Genomic DNA, 13,435 nt, shown 5'->3' on the forward strand with positions numbered 1-13,435 from the left:
ATACAATATAGAGGATGACTCAGGTGAGCAGGTGTGCAGTTATATATTGTTATTATTTATACACTATATCTAATCAGTCTCTCGTATATTACCTTTCCCTTACTATAACTGATCTTTTTTTAGTGGGAACTTTGTTCGATGAGGTTGGGGATACTTCCAGAGTAGCTATGTCTACTTGCAACAAGGGAATGGCTCTAAAAACAAATTCCAACGAAGTCTCAAAGAAATCCAAAACGGACAGCGGCAGGTTCGAGTGGAAGGACGAAGCACAAACCAGAGAGATGCTTACAATGTACGCTGCACTTTTCCAACAGGTTGGACCCATGAGAAAATTCAAAACCAAGAAGATGTTGTGGGTGCAGCTCGCTAAGCAGTTAAATGAGAAGTATTTAGCTTCTCATTTCACTCCTGAACATGTTGGAAACCGGTAAGAATACTACTTTGCGCATGTCATTTATTATTGTTAACCCCATTTGTTATCAATAGATTTAAAACTGTGAAAAAGCGGCATACCACTGCAAGCAGAAAGAATGGAACAACTGGTGAAGTACTGCAACGCTCCGAATTTGATGAGGAGTTTAAAAAACTCGGAGCAAAGGACGACGGCATGATCCCAGCTGTCATGCGTGGACAAGGGGCGGTAGTCTATCCAAAACCGAATGTTACACTGCCAATTGCCGGGAGCGCCTGCAGCTCAAGCAGCTCGGCTAACACGGAAGATGACTCCGATGGCAGAAGCAGCAAATGTTCTACGGGAGATGGCTCACCGTCCACCGTAAAACGCAAAAAACCACTAAAGAAGATATCATCAAGTTCCTGCAAGAAAAAGAACAAAAGCGAGTTACTCGCCAGGAAGAGCTACTCCCTAGTAGAACGTGATAACTTTTTGATATCTAATAGATATCAACTTGTCTGATTACTGTATTTAGTTATCTAAAACAACTGTAAGCCTATAGAACGATATGTCAGATATTAGTGTAGTTTACTGATGTCCACCAGATGTCTACATGCTGTCTTGTGAAAAACATCTTTCCACTTTTTCCCTCAATAAACTATTTTCGGCATTACAACAACAATTTCGTGTAACACTATAAGCAACAGTTAAAAAGTATGTTCCCAAAATGAAAGATTACAATTGGCGTGCGCGGCACCGAGGCGTCCTTAACCTTCTCGCACCATATATGCAATATACAAATGAGTAAATAGATTGGTGGTTTTAAATTGTTTTATTCACAGGCTGAATTATTTTTTGGAATTAAAATTATTGCCATTGAAAGACTGTGTAATGTTCGTCGTTCATGGTTAAAGTAAAACGTTTCATGAAAATATGGAAATGACAATAAGCTGGAATTGTTCCGGTGTCGATCTCAGGATGTGACTGGCAAACATTTTTCACCGGAATAAATTTTCCTTTATCTAATAGATAGAAAAGAAAAATGTTATGCAGCAATGCCGAGTTAACAATTTACTATAATCAATATGCAGGTTAGATATGTAATATTTATGAACAATACATAAAAACTAACCTGCGTGGTAGCTTCAATACTGGTTGCACAGCAGCGACTGGATACTTAATTAAGGGTCTTTCAGTTATGGCAAGTTTTTAGTGACATTATTATCACCGTCACCTTGTATGCGAGCATCTCAACTTCGGATGCTATCCAGCACCCGATTGGGATAAGTTCTTTGATGGAAATTAAGAAGCGAGAAAGTTTCAGCAATTTGATGGGATGACACTCTGTGATTCGCATGTTTCGTCTTTCACTGATCAAAATCTGAAGTAGTTTTTTCATACGCTCCAAATAAACAAGCTGCATTGGATTAATGAAAAAAAAGGCAATCACATCTATATTCTAAAACTGATCTTCCCAAATGATGAACGCTCTGTTCACGATTTCTAAAGGACTCGTCCGTTCTTAGCAACGCATCTAATTCCGGATATGTTACCCTTCCACATATACCGCTATCGTTTAAAACATTACTTTCCTTGGGCTTCACATTTCATACAGCAATAGTATACACCACCAACAAACATTTTAACTATAGTTTCCCAAATTCGAAAATTACATTTATTAAGTTCAAAGAAGCGATAATACCATCGAGTAGATTGAATTCGAAATACCGCCCGGGACTAACTTCGATTGTGTTTACCTTACGAGGTGTGCCTAACAGCGTTTTATAATTCTTGGGGGGGGGGGGGGGGGGGGGGGGAGAAAGATATTGATTAGCTCTAAAGATAGCCAAAAGCTTGTTTACACTATCCCTTGAAACGTTGGGCTCCACTGCCCAATGGGCGATTCGTTTTCTAAATAATTGCTGCCGTTCTAGAACAGTTTAACCGTCATCAACACCTACTAAGTCGAGTTCTACGAGTTCTTGAGCTTCATCTGAATCCCCAACACTTAAGTTATCTACAAAGATTTCTTCATCTTCAGTAGAACCGTAATGACTTCCTTCAACATCACTATGTCTCCCAACGGATGAAACGTCAATACGTTCACCGTGACTCGACAAACTATCGCCAACAACAATACCAACATCCCTTACTTCCATATAATTGATCGGCGTCTCTTCCGGTAAATTACTCACTTCCTCATTGTCACAAGTGACGGAATCATTTCCATTTCCATTTAGTTGTTCATCAGCAATTCTACGAATTCTACGAGCTCTTTGTCTCCGACCAACGAAATCTTTAACCTTTCGCTTATTCATGGGTACTGCCGAAGAGAGTATGGATACAGCGATGAATGTCTACGAAAAACATAATGTTTATCTATGAATGAAAACTCACCTAAACAAGTAATAGGACAATGAAAATTGAAGGATTACAGAACCGTAAGGCTTAGGCAGGTAATAATACACTCGAAATTAGTTGGAAGAATAAATAAAGTAGTTGGTCCCTACGCAAAATGCACATGTGAAAGCACCAGCTAAAGCCAGAAAAATAGAAAGTTAAATTACGTACCGCAAATTACAAAGAAGCAAAGTAGTACGGTGAAATTATTTTGTGTTAAACTACCTTGCAGTTCGTAACTAGGTTCCATAAAAGCTTTTTTGCTTTGTGCAGATGCTAATGTAGGCTATACCACGTTCAAGAAACACAGTTTTTCAACAACCAACCAATAAATACCAACCTCAGTGATCAAGAATTTTGAGTAAAATCTCTTCTAGAGCAATCCAAAGGAGGCTGGTAATATCAATTCCTTTTAGAAATCCAATGAACGAAAAGAACTGAAACCCATCCACTTATTGTCTGCTAGCGATGTTTAACAATAACATACTATATGTGGAAAACTAAATAAATCGATTGATTAGTTTAACAAGGATGTCAAACTGTTTTTAATGGACGTATTTTTAACATACTGTCGCGAGGGAAAAACAGTTGACGCGGCTATCATTTTTGAAAAGACGTGACAACCGACGTCGTAATTGCGCAAGGTACAGCCTTCCACGAAAAATGCTGTAACATACGTAGACAGGTTAGCAAAGATTGTTTGTTTAAGAATTTATCCAAGTTCTAGAGAAAGGGCGTATATCAGTTATGGGGTATAAAAACTATACAATTTTAGCCCTCGTATTAGTTCTCACGGATCATCCTAACTCTTCCCATTCGATCGTTCGAGTTAAGTAAAGTTATAGTCACATTTATTTTCTGTGTTGTATTGTGCTCTTCTAGTTTAAATACAAGAATCATTAAAAGCAAATCCGGTATGACAATATTCATTGCGAATTTCCAACAAAAGAAATAATACCTTAAAAAGGTTTTTACTTAAATAATTTGATATATGTTTAACCACAATTTTCAAATAAGACAGTAAACTATTGTAAACGGCAACTGTAATGCATGTGGATCGAAGTCAGTATAGTTCACCATTTTTCAAACGCTTGTTTTACGTTTGTTGCTGTAAACCGTGAAATATTTGCTGCCATTATGTCTCTCTGGATTGTAGAAATACCGAAAACGTCACGTGAAAAAGGTAACTGGCTACTTGTTGTAGCTGAGAATTGGATCCAAGACGACATCCTCTATTTCTCTGGTCTTCCTATCTTGAATATTCACAATACAGGAAGAGGACAGCGAGAAAAGAAGAGGAGAAGGCTTAACATTCCTGGAGAAACAACTGAAATTGACAGTGCGGAAGAGATTTGCGCTCAACCTTCTAGAAAAGTAGCAGTAAAGGCCAAACTATCAAAGAAATCTTCTCCTAAAAGGGCGTTGACCAAACCCACTGCAGGTTCCCTTCCTCTTCGAAAGCCACCAGAAAGTCATCGTTTAATAAAAAAAGACTATTAACAGTAAAAAATAAAATTCCACACCTGCAACCTGGTAAGTGAAAATTTATTCGATACTATTTTCACCAATCTCTAACCGTATAATATTTTCAGTTTTTGATAACAAAACTGCCACCGCCAATTCCAAATGATGCAAACAGTAGGATAAGCGGAAGCATCTTGTTTCCTCATCTTATCTTCTTACGAGCAAAAAGATGATTAAAAATGGATGCTGCTTCTCAGAGGTAGGCTAAAGCCAGTCTAAATACATTTTTAAAAAGCCCTGTAACAAAGGGGTAGGTGCGCCGGGCTCTAGGGTAGGTAAATCGGATATTTAAAACGAAGGGGTAGGAGTGTCGGACTGTTTTAACCGAAGGGGTATAGGTGTGTCGGGGTGTATTAACCGCAGGGGTAGGTGTGCCGATCAATTTCCCGCGAAGGAGTAGGAAAGTCGGAATGCATTAATCGAAAGGGTAGGTATGTCGGACTGTGTTAATCAAAGGGGTAGGTGTATCGGACTGTATTAATCGAAAGGGTAGATATGCCGGACTGTATTAATCTGAGAGGTACACTTGTCGATCAGTGTTCAGCGAAGGGGTAGGCTTGTCGGTCTCAGTTAAACAAATGGGTAGATAAGACGGCTTTTTTATAATCAATTATTAACGGGGTAGTTGTACCGGAAGCATTATTCAGTTTGTTTCATGGGTAGATATGTCGGGGTAGGTCTAACGGGAGATGATTTTCGTTTTCTGTAAGGGTAGGTCTGTTGGGGTAGGTCTGTCGAAACCTCTAGGTACTTACGGCGGGGGTACCACTGTCTCTATCCCCATACGGCTCCAGTGCGCCGGCAAAAAGATAGACGGAATTGGCTTGCCACGGGTTTTGCCAGCAGCAAGGATAGTAAAAACCGGAAGAATTTTTTTCGGCAACCTCACATGAGTGGGTTCTACAAGCAAGCTTTTGACAGATACTGTAATTGAACATCACAAGTGTTATTGACAAGAAAGCTGCGGGGATGTTAAGCGGTTTGCTAGCGCTGGTGGTGGGGCAACCGCAACCGGTAGCAAAAAGCCCAGTCATCGCACCAGCAGCGCTTCGTCTATTAACGCGTATAGATACAGCGAGGTGAGCTCACATCTGAAAGCGGTTGACAGCTTACGACGGCAATGGAAAAAATTTTGGAAAGTCAAACGTTATCCTTTTGAGGGGTGTTGCGGATGCATCTACTACGCCTGATGAGGAAGAGTCTCCCCATCGTCCTGGTATTATCCCGTAGTGATTGTCACCGGTGATGGAAGCGACCTCACCTGGCATCTTACGCTGACAGGCAGTATACTGTAATCGCTCCGAAAATACACAAGTTCAATTACTCAATTCCGTCTAAACCTCGTCTTAGCATCACACCTTCCGGAATTTCAAAGAATGCTTTGGTTCAGATAAACGTAGACATTTCAAAAGGAAAACATGGCCAAGATGTCACTCTAAGTCTCCATAAAATGTCAATCAAAAAGGCATTGTGCTACTACTTACAACTTTAAAAACATAAAGGTTACAGGTTTTCCAAATTACAATTTTTCTAGTCGGGAAACATCATCAAATTCTTGCTACCCAAATATTAGTTTTCTATGCTGTGTAACGAAGCCAAATAGACATCTTCAACATATATTTCTTCTTGACATCTTTATTACTCATCAAGGGTGAACATATTAATTGCACCACAACATACGCAGCGCGGGTGACCTAGATGAACACATGTTAGTAGATGATTCATCCATGTGGTCCCATTCATAAACGCCGAACGATGAGCCTCCAATCCGGTAGGCAACATATTGCGTAAGAGCGTCGGCTTCTATTCATTACCCTTTTTAAAATCTTGCTTTATATATTACCTTTATCTATACTTTAAAATTGCTTGCCGGATCGTTCCTAGTGGAACAAAGTAAATGAAATAGGACTATCTCTAAGGAGAAATAGGACTAATGCCAAGGAGAAATAGGAGTGAGGCCATGGATAAATAGGACTGTCATAAAAGTTTTTAAAATTCAGTCCGATTTCTCCCATTCCTATTTCTCCGGTAGAAATAGGACTGGAAATTTTCAGTCCTAATTCTCCATTCCTTTTCGTTTCAGTCCTATTTCACCGGCTACCGGTTATACTTCATCTGGACAATCATAAAACTCTTCATGAAAGTTAACTAAATACTGCTTCTGTAGAATTTAGCAGTTTCATAGTTAAAATATCTTCCGGCAAGGCAATCAGCAATCTAGCATACATATGATTCTAAGTAACCAACTACGTTTTAACAAATTTCGAAGACCCCATGCTTAAAAGAGTTTATGCATAAACGCAAAGACGGATATAAATACATATCCGCAAAGGGTCTTTCTTCTTAGAATTTTGCTAGAAGCTATCGATTAGAAACAACAATACATACCTAGGGAATTTGCTAGGACGGATAAATCCTTAAAATTTATAGATAGATGGAAGGCCACGGAATTCGGACATTTCAACAGTTATGTCGGCCCTGCTGTCCTTGCTGGTATTTTGCCAATCAGATGCTTCAACAATTTCCTTGTTTTCCATGTCGCCGTGCAGATTATTTCTTCAAACACTTTATGCGTTATGCATAATGAATATGCTAGGCAACTTCTACATTTATTCGTTAATGAATGTAAACAAATTTATGGGACACATTTTGTCTTTTAATGTTCATAATTTGCTACACCGATGTGCCGCAACGATGTGTTGCGCTTTGGATTATTACCAAACTTTTAGACTTATCCATTTGAAAATTATCTTCAAAAGTTAAAAAAAACTTTTGCGGCAATCTAATCAAGCTTTACAGTAAATAGTAAAGCGCCCACTTGAAATAGTACATGTAAATTCAACGCCACAGAAACTGGAATTCGATCTCCATGACCGTTGTTTTCGAGTACAAAATGATAGCGGCCCTGTACCAAATAGTTTTAAACTAACCGTAGAATACAAAGAAATGTGGCTGGGCCCTGGTTTCTTAGTTGCAAGGCACCGGATAACTGTGTCTTTCTTAAAGATTGGTCTCTCGTCTTGATCGACAATTTAATAAGAAACCAGGAAGGGGACTTCATTGTGGGGAAAAATTTTCGCCGTAAAATTGATCTGTTTTCTTATCCTTTAGCTTCATCTTCGTATAATATTTTTGTCGTCGGAGATGTATGCCCAAGGTCAAAAGCATGGCATTTGAATGACATCAAATTTAAAGCAGTAAGATTACCAACTTTTATAGGGAATAGGATTGACATTGAAAATTCTTTTGCAGTTTTTCCACTTGCCATGGAAGAACACGCTTAATCTCACTTTACGCAATAAGATTGTTAAGATCTGAGTAAGAAAACGTATGTTCGAAATGTTATAAGATAGGTATACGTATGAATGGTAGTCTAGTTTTTCCAGTTGAAATACAAATGTTTATTTTTGTAGAGGAAGTTTGTTATTTTGGGTGGCAGCAAAGACCCATGGGTTGCAACGGTACCCATATCGTGGTTTTGACGGCGAAGTTTGTTGGTGGCTCCCCAAATGCAAGGACTTGACAAAGTTCATAGAATTAGGATACGAGCCAGAAAGGGAGAAATGGGAAAAGCACCCTGCCCGTGTTACGAAAGGCTTCGGTATGGGTTTGCTGTTTAGATTACAAAGCGAACCTTTTTTTCAATTATTATTGATTTTTTAAATATAATTTGTCCTTTAGATACATACCAAGAAGCAAGGCGTAAGGAAAAAAGGCCTTAGAGATGGAAGATATTTTGACGACGATTCAGAAAAGGATAAACGCAGCAGGAGCGCCAGGAAAGCGAAACTAATATTGGACAACACCTTCCTTGAAAAAAACGCTTCTTCCAGTCTTGACTGATAATTCCGAAGACGAGTCCCCACCAACTCCTTCTCCTCCATTTTCTTTGTCTCTTTCGTCTTCTATAGGTAATTAACTAAGTAAAATTCATATAATAACGAAAACAGATAATCCTTTCAATCAGTATTCCCACCACTTCCCGTTCAGTTTTAGACTTATTTTGTTTATTTTGAATAGGCCACATCAGTTAGGCGTTCGGCATCCCCATTGCGTGATTTTCCACCTTTAATAGTTGGTAATGACAAGAACTTATTTAGTAGTCAGTGTAATGTCCTGTGCTATAACAACACAGTAACTAGTCGGATGCCGATGATATAATTTGGATTAGGCAGATTGGTTGTGACCATGCTCCTTGGCTGGCTACGACGCACTGTATTTCTTCTACAGTCTTCCCCCACATAGCAACAGCGCTATCTGGTGGCTGTATCAAACATTACAGTCAGGAAAAAGTTGAGAACGAATAATGGTAACATTAACTATTCAAACTTATACATTCTGTTTTTATGTTTTGGATTTCAAATTTTTTTTTGCTGTTTATTATGTAGGCTGCAGGGATGATGAAAATGATAATACATCAGACGTTGCAAATACATCTAGAAATATTATGACAACAATTTCAAACAGCCCCTTATTGGTGTCGAATGGAAATGGAGCCAACAATCGATGGCACAGAATTTCCAAAAATCACTGTGGTATGGGGTTTTCTTATTTTCTATTTCAGTCTGTTACTGTATAGCCACTTTTTTAAAATGTAAAATCTCACGATGAATTTGTTCAGCGAGGGATAGTGTCTCTTTCGCATGAAATGCGAGACCAAAGCTCTCTGGGAATTGCCGTTCTTTACCGACCAAAGAACATATAGTCGCCTCTCAAACAAAAAGATCTGGAGAGAGACCAAAATGAATAAATTTTGGAGACTCTGCCTCTCACCACAATGGGGGATTTCAAGAAGTTTAGTGAAGACCTTAACAAGCCGTGGATTAAAAAATGCTTGGTAAATTTATAAATAATTATCAGTAGTACATTCGTAATTTGTTCCAATTTTATTTTTTGAACAATCATCTTATCGGGATTGGTGGCCACGAACCTAAAACCATCATTCGGCTCATTACACGGCGCTTGTTCACCAAGGATGTAGGAAAACACTTCAGCTGGTTTGAACATAGAGAAAACCCAGCCTCTCAGATGGGAACATCGGGAAATCTATTATAAGTATAAAAAATAAAAGTAATTGATTTCAATAGTATCTAATATTTTTCATTATAGTGGCCGCGAAAAAGACTCAGCCAATCATAACCGAACAAGATCCCATCAAGGTGATACAAGCTTTGCTGCGGCACTGTAAGAGCAAGGGAAAAAATAATAATGCAAGGGGTGTATAATATAATTGACCGGGTTTTTTATTTCTCTTCTGATATCGAAAGTTACATGTTGTATGTTGCGGTATATGTCACCTATCAATACAAAGAAATTTCTCATAATAATTCAATCCTCGTGTATTCGATTGTTTATTACTCATTTCTCACTGTAACCAGGAATACTAAAACAAAGGTATTTGCATAATTCCCACTTGTTCATGGCATGTCTTTTTCCCGCCCAACAGGACGTCCTTCGGGTATCCATCGGCATATTCCAGGGAGGTCTTGTAATATTCCGTCGGTATAAGCTGGCCATATCATTGAAAATGAAGAATCAGGGAAATGTGTTTAAAAAAATGTGTTCACAAAAAAATAATTAATTTAACCAAATTATCTATACTTAACCAAATTATCTATAGGATTTTGGTTCTACCTACTTCTATATTCGAGATATTCGGTCTGTGAGCAAAATGAAGTTGCTTCAGGGATTAAAAATCTGTTATTTTAGATATATTTTAAACAAACTGCATTTGAAACGGACATTATGTTTCTAGCAAAAACGTAGGTATTTAAAAAACTAAATACAGCTCATTCCAACCTCATTTGACCCTGTCCAAAGCGGGAAAGTGTGGAGGCCCATCGTTCCAATTGGAACAATTTTAAAAAATAGTACTATCTCGAAATAGAAATAGGACAAATACCTTGGAAAAATCGGACTGACCTAAACTATTTTAAAAGTCAGTCCTATTTCACCCACAATTCCAATAAAAGATAAAGTTTTTGAAATTGAATATAAAATTTCCAATATTCTGTTGGCGTTTAATATTCATTTTATGTGTTAATTACATTCAATTCCTATAAAACTTATATAAAGCCCCTGGGTATATCGAAGACATGTCACACAATTTTTTTCATCATGGGAGGTTCTAGGTACTAGCTGAGGAGGATGTAAGAGGGACTAAAGAGCCTGTCAAGCAGCTACCAGGCGACCAAACAGAAGGTTCTAAGAGGACTTTAGTATGGTTATGTAGAAGACTGAGGAGGAAAGTAGGCAGTTCTGCAGAGGTACTGAGGAGCCCGTCGTGCCGTGTGGGGATGAAGCAAGTAACTCTGATACCATCTCAGGCGCTACTGTTACTGAAAGCCAAGATCCGCCATCAACTCGGCAGCAAATACTTGTAATTTACCTCCTGTCAACGAGCCTTATTACGGAGATAAGATGGTATTAAACAATTGCGTTTATATAAAAAAGAATCGAAATATGCAAGGTGGAACAGAGCTTGTCCTGCTCATTAAAACAGATCTAACATCTACGCATTCCGCGCTTTAGCGCTTCCTTTGTTTTAAGAGTGATCTGTATCTACACCACCCACGCAATTAATCTGTGATAGTATCTGAGGATGATGATATCCCATCATCCATTAATCCATTAAGAAACCATCTCATATAAAATCACAGAGAACATCCACTGGTAAACTAATGTGTAGTAAAATTCCCTGTGGATGTAAATATATAGATATTAAAATGCGATTTGCATAGAAACCTAAATATTATCAGTGTATTGGATTTTAACAAATCAAATCCGCAAATCAAATCAAATCCAAATCACATCATTTGCGGATGTGGATTGAATTGGATTGGATTGGTTAGGTTAGGTTAGGTTAGGTTAGGTTACTCGTGGACTCTTACTGTCTTGAATGATCCAAAAATCCAACCCAAATCAGCAAATAATTGGATTGGCTTCGGATTTTATTTTTTTGCAGATATGATTTACCAAAATCAAATACAATGAATATTATATGGTTAGAATGTTCCTTTGATGGCTTTGTATTTACAAAGTCCTGCATATTATTTATAAAGTCAAACGCAAGATACATATATATATATAAATGTGTGGTTCATATTTAAACTTTCATGAAACATTATATTAACAAGGGTGTTTTAACTTTTACTGACATGTCATTAATGGCCTGCCACGATTCGATAAGGTAAACCAAGGCTGTGAGACAGTTTAAAGCAAAGGCAGTTAATATAGAAATAGGAACAGTGTTGGTCCGGTGTCATGCGTGTTAGTTTTTTAAAGTTACCATCGTGAACCAAAAGGATAACTGACGTCAAGTTCCTTAAGGTTGAATGGTTGTCATTATAAATAGTTGGCTCAGATGTATTAGAACTGTTTAGGTTATCCTTGCGTTTTTTTTTAATTCCATCCAAACGCTTCCTTACAGAAGAACAAAAGGGCAGCAAAAAAATTTTAAATGAGTGAAAAGGTTTGCAGAAACTCCTGAAGTTCAGGAACACAAATTGCAGAAAAATCAAGAATGGGCGAAAGCTAAAAAGCTAAGAATTGGTCCTGCAGAAAGAGTCTCTATAAGCATTAGTTGCCCATCAGAGAAATGCTCTCAAAATCCAAACACAAGAACAGACAATCGTCACGCGTGTAAAATATATATTGAGGAATGGGAACGTTCGCGATAATGAAACAATGAGTGCAGCGGAACAAAGATTTGAAGCAAACAGACATCAAATGACTAATTCTAGATGAATTGAATATGATAAAAAAATGGAAAAACATTAAGAAAGCAATAGAGTGTGGAGGGCTCAGATTCCTTTAGAAAGAATGAAGGTCAAAAAGAAATGCAGGATTAAAAGTACGTAAATTATGCTCAAAACCACACAGAAATTGATCTGTATAAACAGAAAAAAGAGCCCCAACATCTACTGAAATATATCGAACCATTTATTGCTGAATTTTTTTACTAACAGTCAACCAAAATCACAAAATTTCGTGAAAATGGTAAGAAATTTCAAGAATGCTCTAACCATTGCATTAATAGGAGCACAAATCAGCAGTCCACCAAAATGAAGCTTCCATTGTTTTTCAAACAATGGACAGATGTATCCCGATAGGGCAGCTTTTCCATACCAAAATAAAAACCCTTTAAATGATCCCACCCCGAATTACGTCTATAGTAGTCTATTCGTTCGTTAAAGGCGAAACCAATTGTATGTAAGTATCTTCAGACTCATTAGGCAGATCAACACGTCACCCACTTATCCGATTGGAACGTGGCTGTAATTCCATTGTGAAAACGTATTGCCATGTTTACACGTCAGTTTTCCTATTGGCATTGCAAACTGGAAACGCCATCTATTGTTCACGTAACCATACATTATTGTTTGTTTTCATTTTTGTATATTAAACACATTCCATTTTATCTTCGTTAAATATTTTTTTAATTTATAGAATAATATTTAACTAACCAACTATTCATTTTCTTAGAAATTCATGTAAATTGTCACTACTTCTGCGCTAGTATTTCTCGATATTTTTACGTACGTTCCAATACTTTTAACTTAATTACAAATAATTATAATTCATTTTTAAAATTTCATCTTGTCTTTTGTTACATTAATAGAAATTCAGTAACTGTCTTGTTATCATAGAAAAGTAAAAACAATGCTAAACGAAACACCAAGACCCTGCACCTTTCGGTGTACGGTTACGGGTTTTATCTGCCTATGGGCGTTTGGGTAATCAGCCGGGTCCAAACCGGTGTGGGGAGAAAAGAAAACCAGTTTGAAAACCTGATTGCACTGCTTAGTACCCCGGATACCAAGCATGTAATTCATTTATTTAGTTTTTTTATTTTCGTCAATTAATCGCAATATTTTAAGTTTATACAAGGTTTTATAGGCTACAAGGGGCATTTTAAGCTGGCACAAACTGCTAGACCGTAATGGGAAAAAAGCTAAGATTAAAAATTTCGATATAATTATTGATAATTGAAGTCACAGCTCTGAATTGCGTGTAAAAACGGGAATGTACTGGCACGATAATCGAAACTATTCGATCGAAGTACCGAGCTCCACTTATGAAACTTAAAATACTTTGATTATTAAAATGAAAACCCAA

The sequence above is a fragment of the Daphnia carinata genome, chromosome 7 (assembly GCF_022539665.2).
Source record: "Daphnia carinata strain CSIRO-1 chromosome 7, CSIRO_AGI_Dcar_HiC_V3, whole genome shotgun sequence".
Lineage (NCBI taxonomy): Eukaryota > Metazoa > Arthropoda > Branchiopoda > Diplostraca > Daphniidae > Daphnia > Daphnia carinata.